This window comes from Saccostrea cucullata, unplaced genomic scaffold (genome assembly GCF_032062105.1).
Source record: "Saccostrea cucullata isolate Sc308-1 unplaced genomic scaffold, CSIRO_AGI_Scuc_v1 ctg11801, whole genome shotgun sequence".
In the NCBI taxonomy this organism is placed as follows: domain Eukaryota; kingdom Metazoa; phylum Mollusca; class Bivalvia; order Ostreida; family Ostreidae; genus Saccostrea; species Saccostrea cuccullata.
In genome coordinates, this window is record NW_026922359.1 from 5,483 (window position 1) to 17,143 (window position 11,661).

General features: G+C 32.5%; 1 long non-coding RNA gene across 1 annotated transcript; it reads right to left on the reverse strand.

Annotated features, from left to right (window-relative positions):
- Nucleotides 1-9,306: 9,306 nt before the first annotated feature.
- LOC134261673 (uncharacterized) lies at nucleotides 9,307-10,710 on the reverse strand. The gene is made up of 3 exons (XR_009990861.1): nucleotides 10,545-10,710; nucleotides 10,008-10,064; nucleotides 9,307-9,423 (listed from the first exon to the last, which is right to left on the reverse strand). It is a non-coding gene; the product is annotated as an uncharacterized LOC134261673 (long non-coding RNA).
- Nucleotides 10,711-11,661: the final 951 nt, after the last annotated feature.

The window sequence follows — 11,661 nt, forward strand, 5'->3', positions numbered from 1 at the left end:
AATCTTGACTGGCTTTCCTCATTGGATACAACCCTATAGTTTCAAGCAACCAAGGGGGACACAGCAGGTTGTTAATGTAACTAGACGGCTGGATTTGCGAGTTGATGGGATAAAGATTAGAAGCTCATATGCTCAATGCTTTTTATAATATGAAGCCTCAATTTATTACAAACTATTGTATCATTTCTAGTAAGATTTTCAGTATATTTTTTTTCTATTTAATTTTATTTACTGTATAAGAAACTCCTGCCTGGCCCCCACCTATTTGTGACATTATCATCAGGAAGCATTAACAGTAACACATGGGCAGTAATGAAGACTAGTGAAAGTTAGGACCACCAAGAGTGAAAAAGTGTTGTATTACTTCTTATAAGAAGTCGAAATGAATTAGTTGCACTTTTAGCAGTTTTGAGAAACTGCTTGTTTGACTGCTTAAGTTTCTTCAATACTGAACTGCTTACACAAATTCTTAGCAGTTTTTAAGCAGTCTGTAAGCAGTTTTAAGGAATGCTAAGACTAAGACTGTTAAGAACTGCCTAAAAACTGCCAAAAAATTGCCAGACTGCCTAATAACTGTTTATAAACTGCTAAAATAAGCAGTTCATTTTGACTTGGGAAGAGCAGCATTGATGATCAGCTTTGTGCCTCACCATCTTGGGTTTGAACACATAAGAAGAGAGGAAGTCATCGAAGACCATACACGACAGCTAGCACAGACACTGTTTGGTAACATCGAGAAGAAACAGGCCATATTGGTACTGGATGGCACTTACATATACACAGCTAAGAGCAATAATTTCCACTACCAAAGACGTTCTTACAGCATCCACAAGGGGAGACCACTAATCAAGCCTATGGTTATCATGACTACTACTGGTTACTTTGTCTCAATCTTAGGACCATACCTTGCTGATAATAAAAACAATGATGCATCAATTCTCCAACACATCATCAAAACAAATGCTGAAGATATTCAGAGCTGGCTAAGTGAAGACGACATCTTTATTGTTGACCGCGGGTTCAGAGATGCTTTGCCTCTGCTTGAAGATCTTGGAATCCAGGCAGAAATGCCCCGATTTCTACTCAAGGGACAAAACCAAATGACTACTGATGATGCAAATATGAGCAGACTTGTGACAAAGGTAAATAACATGTAATTTCTCACAATAAAGTTATTTACAATTTCTTGTGAAAATATGTTACTATCAATAAGTTTTGTAAAAATATATTTTTTAGGTCAGATGGGTAGTGGAATCTTCAAATGCACGTATCAAGAGGTGGCGATATTTGGACAAGACACTACCCACTAATTAAATTCCCTTTCGGTGACTATGTCAGGATAGTTTGCGCACTCTCAAACAGATTCTCTCCACCCCTGAGTAAAAGTAACAGCACTGAGGCTGATGATGCAGAGGCAGCAAAAATGCTCTATCTGTCCAAACAGGTATTCAAGTTGCACAATTGATTTATTGTATAATACCTTAATGTACTAGTAATTGAGCAGCTGCAAAAATCTGCATTTAAGAATACATTTAACTTTTTAAAATTTCATCTTGCTCATCTCCCTTGAATACATCAGTATATAAGTTATAATTACATGCGTATGGCTTTCTTAATAGGTGAATAATCTCAAACGAATGGTTCAAGAGAATGGACTTAACAGAAGATCTACTCAATGGCAAACAGTTCTTGAATGTGAAATTCAGAATTTCCCCATGTTGGATGAGGATCAGTTGCGGAATTTGACTTGTGGCACCTATCAATTGAAGCTCTCTCGTAGCTACATTCAAGAACACATTGAGGGAGGATGTGATATTTTCTTCCATAAAGAAAATGATAGGCTCCTAAAGGTGAAAATTCAGAGTCGGCACACATCATCAAAGCAGTATTTAGTTTGGATTGAGTATTCTGATTACTCTGTAGAGGCATGGTATTGTACCTGCAGAGCGGGTGCCAGAGTTGTAGGCATGTGCTCTCACATAGCAGCCATCATTTGGTACCTGGCAAAAGGTAGACATGAACAAAGGACATATGGTGTGCGTGACTGGAGTGAGCATGTCCTTGATGCAGCTGAGATCCCACCTGCTTTGGACGAGTCTGACAGTGATGACAGTAGCTGTGAAAGTGTTCCCGAGGAGTGAACAGTTAGTTAATGTTCATTGTATTTTATTCATTGTTATTTTATATACATTGTATCTGTTGTATATATGTTTTTAAAAAAATTATGTTATTTTTTCAATTTACTTGTTTAATCTGCTGTGTGAGTTTTAAGTCGGATGCGGAAATTGGGCCGCTCCGCATGTAGAGAGTTATTTTTTCAATTTACTTGTTTAATCTGCTGTGTGAGTTTTAAGTGGATGTGGAAATTGGGCCACTCCGCATGTAGAGTATCATTTTTCAATATACCTGTTTATAATCTCATGTGTGAGTTTTAAGTCGGATTCGGAAATTGGGCCGCTCCGCATGTAGAGTATCATTTTTCAATATACCTGTTTATAATCTCATGTAAAGTGTTATTTTTCAATTTACCTGTTTATAATCTCATGTGTGAGTTTTAAGTCGGATGCGGAAATTGGGCAGCTCCGCATGTAGAATGTTATTTTTCAGTTTACCTGTATATAATCTCATGTAAAGTGTTATTTTTCAATTTACCTGTTAATAATCTCATGTGTGAGTTTTAAGTCGGATGCGGAAATTGGGCCACTCCGCATGTAGAGTGTTATTTTTCAATATACCTGTTTATAATCTCATGTGTGAGTTTTAAGTCGGATGCGGAAATTGGGCTGCTCCGCATGTAGAGTGTTATTTTTCAGTTTACCTGTTTATAATCTCATGTAAAGTGTTATTTTTCAATATACCTGTTTATAATCTCATGTGTGAGTTTAAAGTCGGATGCGGAAATTGGGCCGCTCCACATGTAGAGTGTTATTTTTCAGTTTACCTGTTTATAATCTCATGTAGAGTGTTATTTTTCAATATACCTGTTTATAATCTCATGTGTGAGTTTTAAGTCGGATTCGGAAATTGGGCCGCTCCGCATGTAGAGTATCATTTTTCAATATACCTGTTTATAATCTCATGTAAAGTGTTATTTTTCAATATACCTGTTTATAATCTCATGTGTGAGTTTAAAGTCGGATGCGGAAATTGGGCCGCTCCGCATGTAGAGTGTTATTTTTCAATTTACCTGTTTATAATCTCATGTGCGAGTTTTAAGTCGGATGCGGAAATTGGGCCGCTCTGCATGTAGAGTGTTATTTTTTCAATATACCTGTTTATAATCTCATGTGTGAGTTTTAAGTCGGATGCGGAAATTGGGCCTCTCCGCATGTAGAATGTTATTTTTCAATTTACCTGTTTATAATTTCATGTGTGAGATTTATGTCGGGTGTGATACTGTAGCAATAATCAGTAAAAAGGCATAGCTTGACTTTGCATATACACATTTTCTGATTTATTTATTTTCATGATTTACCTTAAAATATGTTAAAGTGAAGTTTACTTCAATATTTTATGTATTGTTATGAATACTATTGGAGCAAGAAATACAGATGTTTACAAAACTGATAATTTTGTTGTTATTATTATTTTAAACTGACACTGTTACATTTGTAAAATGGTAAACAGCGTTACTGCTTATGAAGTATATTTATTTTCTTTAGAGAAGTACAGACTATAAGAAAAGCAAACACTAAACTCTTTTCCATGCCTCAGAATTTCTTTGAGAAAACCATGATAAATTGAGATTAATATAAAAATAATTGAATTTTCTCCACTTTAGAATATATATGATATGTTTATTACTAATTAAGTTCACATCATGACGTTAAAGTATATATGATTGACGTCATGACTTTAAAGTAAGTAACGGCAACGTCATGACATTGTAGAATTAACATTCAGAACAATACCAATTTCAAACAGCTGTAAAAATAAAACTAGAAGAGATATTGTTAAAAAATAAAATGTTATGTAATATACTAATCTAAGAGCATTGTTTGAAAAAGTTTCATCCGTTTCGATGACAGGGCGGATTTTTGTACATTCTGGCTTAAGTCCTTTTTCTTGTGCTATACATTTTAACGTGTAAATTTCTACATCACATCACGTTGAGTCACCCATTATCATATTTTAAGATTAAACTCAATTCGGCACACCTCGGCCGATTCCCACTTCATCTGATAAGGTGACGGAATCGATGAAGGTTTACCGAATGGAATAGCATTAGACATGCTGCAGTCTGGTGTGCATTGGATTAATTCATTTTGTGTTGTAATTGGATTATATTTCATGAAGTTTACAAGACCTATGGCAGTCGGTAAGTACAAGTTTAAGTGGGGCTTAAAATAAACCCAAACGATTAGGTTAAAGTTCAAAAAGGGTCAAAGATCATCGCATGCCACACTAGACGAATTTCATATTGTGAAGCTATCTGTCGATGTGACATTCAGTTACTACCAATACTGGTGCGGATCCAGAATTTTTTTTCGGGAGTGGGGAGGGGGGTTCACATCTCGGTCAAAAAATTCCAGCCAAGAATTTCCTGACAAGGGAGAAAAAAAAACTGAAAACAAATAAACAAAATAAAAACAATGATAGTGGGGTCAATGTTTTCTAAGTTAGGGGAAGATGTCCAAAGTCATTTTTAATTTGCTTCAGTACGAGGGCCGTTAAAAAATTACGCGGACTTGTTGCACAGAAAAAATATTTGACGACAGAAACGGGCATAATGTCACACATAATATAAAAGAATCTTTACTTAGGTGGTCTTCAAAATTTCATATCAAAATGTTGTAAATTGGTATCAATTTTGAGTAATATTTCATGACATATCATTAAGTCATGGAGCAGCAAAATCTTCGACGTCACAGGCATATTAAAAAAATATGTTATTGAGCTTTCATTTTCTCAACATTTCCCCAAGAGTACCTGCACAGTTTGAGTTACCTTATCTACTCATCATCCAAACACCATTTCTTGTCAAGCTTAAAATGTAATAAACAAGTAAAGAATATTCTTTTTTTGTTTTAAAACCAAAAACTGCAGGTATTAATGAGATATAGTGTGATATTGGTGACTCCCAATCACGTTCTTTACAGTCCGGACAAAGTTTTCATCGATAATCTTCTTCCTGTCCTCACGCATAAGCCCCTTGACATAGGTCTAACCGTCTAAAATTTCAATTTGCTTTTTGAGGACGAATGTCACGAATACCCTAGTTTACTACATGTTTTATTACGCATATTTTGGATCTATGTTGGCGATATAGTGAGCATTACACATAATTTAACAAAAGTGTGGTGCGCCGTCAATTCAGGAAACTCATTTTCACAGTCGTTTTCACGGGAATCGCATTAGAGAAAAACCACTATATTTCTGTACGTACTTCAAATATCACGTCAGAAATCTTATGTATTATAATCATACGATTTAAAGATATATTCGAGAAAATGTCGAAAAATATCGCGAATTATAGAAAATCATTGAGTTAAATTTTGGATTCTGCATGTTTTTGCTTCAAATTTTTTGTCGTGCTCCGTACCTCTCCATCAGCGATATCAGCATACCGATAATTAGAAGAGAATGTTTTTAAAATACTGAAATTTTGCTTAAAATTTGCTGGAATTTTTGAATCAGATATTTCTGTGAAATTTCATAACTATATGACGTCTGGAAATTGTAAATAATATCACAGTACCTAATTTTTGAACAGCCCTCGTATATAGTAATTCAGTTGGAATAACAAAGTTGATTCCAGGAGGGGGGGGGGGGTCCAATATCCCTACACATGTTCATTTGAGCAAAGCAACTTATTTTGTGATTACATGTAAAATAGTATATTTTTTTTCCATTTGACTATAATTATACATATTTCGTTTCTTGTGATTAAAAGTATGTGAGAATCAAATATGTTTGCAGAAATTATAACCTTGCCCCATAAGTTTTAAGTGGGATTCTATATAAATGGCTTCCACATTATATAGGTTTATTTCTTGTGACAATTAAGACCTTTTATTTGGGTACCATTAATTTTTACCTTTTTGCACTATACACATTTTTACAGAAAAATCAAACTTTAAGTTTTTCCTAAATTTTTATCCAAAAAGGTGCTAGGGAAAAATGCCTAAATGTGTATTTTGTGACAACTGTCAAACAGGTATAAATATGTTTGACCTTAACCCTAGAGTTTGAACCACTTAAAAAAATTAAGATGTAATTTTTTGTCATTAAAAAACTAGGGATTACTATTTAAATCCATTATTTTTTTCTCAATGGATACCAACAATTTGAACCCTTTGACATTACCTTTGAGTTTGACATATATTTAACAATACCTGTAAATACTTCCATATGGGAAAAAGTGTTTCAAAAACACATCTTGTCTTCATTAAATTTGGTGGTGTCTCCTTAATGTATTTACAACAAACAAACAAATTACTAAAGAAAATATAAAACATGGTCATTGGTCATGCATATCTCTGCATTAAAAAAACATGATTTTGTATATCATATTATAACCCTTTCAAAATATCATTATGAGCTTTTCTGGTTCTTCAATTTCCACAGTGTTTCTAGACGTGTCGCCCATCTGTTTGTCTGAAAACATTTTTTACTTCTTAGAACCACTTGGCCAAGATTACCCGTATGGGTTATATAAGAAATATGACCCTGTGGTACACTTGTCCATCTGCCTGGTACGATTTAACCTTGTTCATCACGGTCATATCTACTGAACGAGAAGAGACAAGGCATTCATATAAAACTTATGTACATGTACTAGTAATTTCCTGTTCGTGCATGGTTTTTCGTTCGTGTAACAAGCAAGTGGACCTACTTGGAAAAAAATTAAATTGTTATAAATTCATCATTTTGAAAGAGAAAAGTGTCGGCAAATACAATTTATCAACCATGTATATTATTACCTGAGATAAGACTTTTCCAAATAATTCATGACTATTTCTATAACCTGGACCTTGAAGCCTAACCTACTTTTCAAAATTGTTGCATTTGCTTATAACTTTTGATTGAGATGAGATATGACTCACAGGTGACATGTATATTAATTACACATAAGAATTCTACGTTTCCTAGGTATAGCTTTTGGACCCCTTGATAGATGTTCGATATCCATAATTTTCAAAATATTTAACTCGCCTAAAAGATGATTAGGCTTCTGAGTAACATAAAGGAGGACTTCAGGGAGGACAGGGCTTTTTGCAAAACAAACGTCAAATTTCCAATCAATTTGCCCTCCGTTTGGAGCAAAATGACTAAAACCTTGTTTTTGTTCATAAAAGCATATGGCGAAAATATTACCTCGGCTAAATCAGCGCTGCATTATGAGGTCCATAGTAAAGGAGGATGTCAATTTTTAGAAATCTGGTTTCGTGAACGAAGTATTAAGGGTTATTTAACCCTAGAAAATGATAAGAAACGTGTAAACATTAACAAAAATAAAAGGTTTTTATTTTGTTATACTGTAACAGTCATTATGATTGAAAAAAATGGTCATATGTGTTAACCAGTAACTCGGAAATTGATCATGTCGTGTAAAGAAAATTGTTTTATCAAATTTAAAGATACGTAAAGTGGAGGTTGGAAAAATCGGAAATATTGTCTTACAGTGCTGCTATCCTATAAGTTGACAATTCTATCCTATCCTATCGTGAACTGGATCCACAATCCTATCCTGTGATTTCAGTCTAATCCTATCCTATCCTATCCTGCAACTCTCAGTTTTTTAATATTTAGGAATTAATTTGATAAAACGAAAAAAAAATGGAATTACCAGAAAGAAAAATCAGTTATAGTTATGGTAGTGCATTTAAATGTTATATATTTTAATGGAGAAAAATAATCGAGATCGGCATTCCATAATTCCCGACTCCACCGCGCAGAATTAAATTTAGGAATTATCATTACCATGTTAAAAAAAAATATTAACAAACGGATCGTAATTAACACGTGCACAAGTACTGATTTTGCAAACATATGTAAAGAAATTGGCCTACCAGAAGAATTAAGAAAAAGTATACTTAGTGTTTTAATTTTCCTACTAACAACGAATCGGGATACCGGGATCCCTACTTGCGTCTTGGGTGTGTAATATTTGATTATTTTTAAAAATCATAGGCCTATACGGTAATAATGTTTAAGTATATGTTTCATGTAAAATTTTATTTTTTCCCATTAAACTGAGCACCATGAAAATAACACGTGTGTACATTTATAGTCTAACTGTGCCTGTGTAACAGGTTTTTCTGTATACAAAAGAAAATATGATATGACTAGACCATAAACCAAACAGACAAGTCAAAATTTAGATCTAGAATATCTTGACTTTCACATATTAAACATTTTAAATGTGAAATTGTCTTATTATACACAAAATTTTAAATGTATGATTTTTTTTTAATTTAAATTCATATTTTTTTTGTGAAGATTTTTCAAACATGCAAAACATAAAATATATAGTTGAATAAAATTCAAGATATTCAAAATGTTAATTTTTTTTATCTTTAACTTCAGTTTCTCCTCAGTTTATGGTCAGTGAGCACCGTACAAATGTATTTCAATTTCCAATTTTGATGTGTAACATTTAATAATTTATGTTTAATAGAATATATTTTCTAAATTTGATATTGGTTGACAGATTGACATTAATAAATATTCGTAATAAGGTCACACATGATCCTAACAATTCTTATAAAACATGCATGAGAAATTCAGAATTCACAGTATTTACATGTAAAACTTATTCTTGAGTAAAGCAAGTTTTATTTGACCTTTGCATTTGATCTTTAATGTTAATCAGTGTCTGATTGAGGATATTAAAATGCTCCACACATATTCCTTAGATCGTATAAAACATGCATAAGAAGTCACAGTATTTTAGCATTTATAACACATTCTTGAGTAAACTTTGTATTTGACCTTGAAATTGATCTTAAATTTTTCAGTATTTAACGAGGAAAACATACTTGATTCCTCACACAATATTTTTAACAATTACAATGTGTATCGATTACCACGAGACAGTCATTAAAAGTATCCATGTACAGCATTTATGAATTTCAATGCCAAGATCACAGATACATGTACATGTACTTTGTTTAAATTTAAGTTTATCAATGTTTTTATTACACTTGTATAATGTTTTAAATGCATATAAATTGGCTTTCTTAACCGACGCTCAAATTGAAATTCAAATGTCAGAGTTATTGTCAGAGAGATGGTCATAAAACGAACAGTTCTACAAATGTCAACAATGCACAGTAAAAACAAACATCTATCTCCTTAACAAATAGCACCATGATTTTAGACTTAGGACTCTTTGATAGTGGTTTGAACATCTTTCATCATTTACTCTAACAGCATATGGCATGAACTGCATTCTGTACAGCTGCAAATGTTCAGGGTTTCCTGAAATAAATTATGAATGTTGATTCATGATTGTAAATTTTGTCATACACATTTCATACACATTTAACATGTTTAAAATGTTTTTGATTGTGATTATCTTTCACTTTTCATGTAAAATTGGTTTTAATTTCACCTTTTTCTTCTCCCAAAAGTAATGCGTTTAGAAATCATGAAAAATAAAATCTTATACTGCAACCTCAGGCATATAATTTTTTCTGAAAATCTTATTTAACATAATTTACTTGTACACTATAATTCATTTTATCTTGTCAACTTGCTAACAAGTATGAATACATTTGTTTTAGTGACTTTTCTCTATTTTCTGCTTGTATTTATCTATTTAATTTGTTTTGTTTGTTTGTCTTTTTTTTGGTCTTGAAATTTGAATATGAAAAATCTATGTAACAACAACATGATAACCAGAAAAATTCAACATTTCTTTCAGTTTTACTCTCAATATTTTTGAAACAAGAAATCACTTGTTCCCAGAAACTGCGGACATGTCACGTCAATTCAAATAATGATGTTTAATATGTTTTTTATTACCATGTAAAAATACATGATAAAAATAAAATCATACATACTTTTTAAGTTGAAATCCTTTATACCGTGATGACGCATGAGTGCAGGCATTCCATTTTCTGTAATGATTAAAATTAAAAGATTAATTTATGTTTCATAACTCACAATTACATCATACATACATGTATAATATGTAAGTGCACTGCTGAGTGAGCTTATTACATGTGTTATTAAACATTTAAGCAGAAGCATTAGAAATGGTCATGATGATTCTACATTCATTTATTATTATACAGAAATGAAAAAAAAATTCTGACCTTATTAGGGAAATGATAAGAGTAACAACCTGATAAAGGCATAATACATATGATTGTTTTAGTCTTAGAGCTCATTGATAGCTGATTGAATCATATGACATAGTATTTGTAAATATTAACCCCCCCTTTCTGAGTACACTACTTCTTTTTTCCTGATCCTAATTTTTGTTTATATTAAAAAGAATAAAATGTTTATATTTTAAGACATTAGAACATTGTTTAAAGGGATAAATATGTATAAAAATGCACATATGTACAGTGCACAGTGTGAAGTATACTTACATGATCTCGCACATCATCTATTCAAGTCCGCTGTTGACGGTTCCTGTAGAATTATCCAAACAAACAGAGGGTATTTAACAGAAAAACATGTATCGCACTTTTACACAAGTAAGAATCGGTTAAATCATCCAAACAAGCTAAAGAAATACGGTCTTTCGATGTCTGTACTTTCGTTGTTTACATTCCCAAATTCTTCCGGTGATCGTTCACGGTTAGATCGTACGCCGTGTTACTCGAAGTTTATAATGTAAATCTGTGTTTAAATAGAAATGAATGTTTTATTTTCTATTGAAAATTGATAAATATTTCTTTTGTAAACATTTTATATCGTATTTCGTTTTTGTAATTTATTCTGAAATATGAATAAACATTTGCTAGAATCTGATTGGCTGTAGGATACAGGATAGGATAGGATTGGATTAACCTTATATGTTTCTATCGTGAATCCTCAATCCTAATCCTATCCGACCCCATCCCATGTCAACATGTGGGATAGCAGCACTGTAAATTCATATGAAGTTCAATAAATTAAACAGGTATGCTAATTTATTTTCATCGATTATATTCTCTTTCGAAGAGAGTCATTTATATTACGTATCCCGGTCGGCCTATTGTCCGTTATTCTTGACCAAAATATGCAACAGAACAACAATAAGCTGGATATTTTAAAACATACGATTTGTACAGATTTAAAGTTTATGTTTTGACAAACTTGGAAAATGCTGCTAGAATCCCGAGTTAAGCATGGTTGTAGGAAAAATCTCGATTCATATGTAGAAAATTCAAAACCAAGGGTAAGGTTTCGTGCGAATGTGTGGAATAAATATTTTACAGACAAGATAGTTGGATTCTAGCAGCACTTTTTAGACAAAATAGATGTTTTTCAGCTATATTACATACTCAAAGAAATTATCAACTCCGGGTTTTGTTGTTCTGTAAGCTTTTTTATTAAGGAAAATTTTGCTATTAATAAAAGTCACGTGATGCCGTGGCGGTGATGCACGTCTTTGCGTTAGACACGCTTTTATTTGTATGCAATAGTAAATAACAGTTTACATTTATCAGTGGTTTTGGTAATTTATTAAACTAAATTTTTTTTCAAAAGACTAAATTTCCC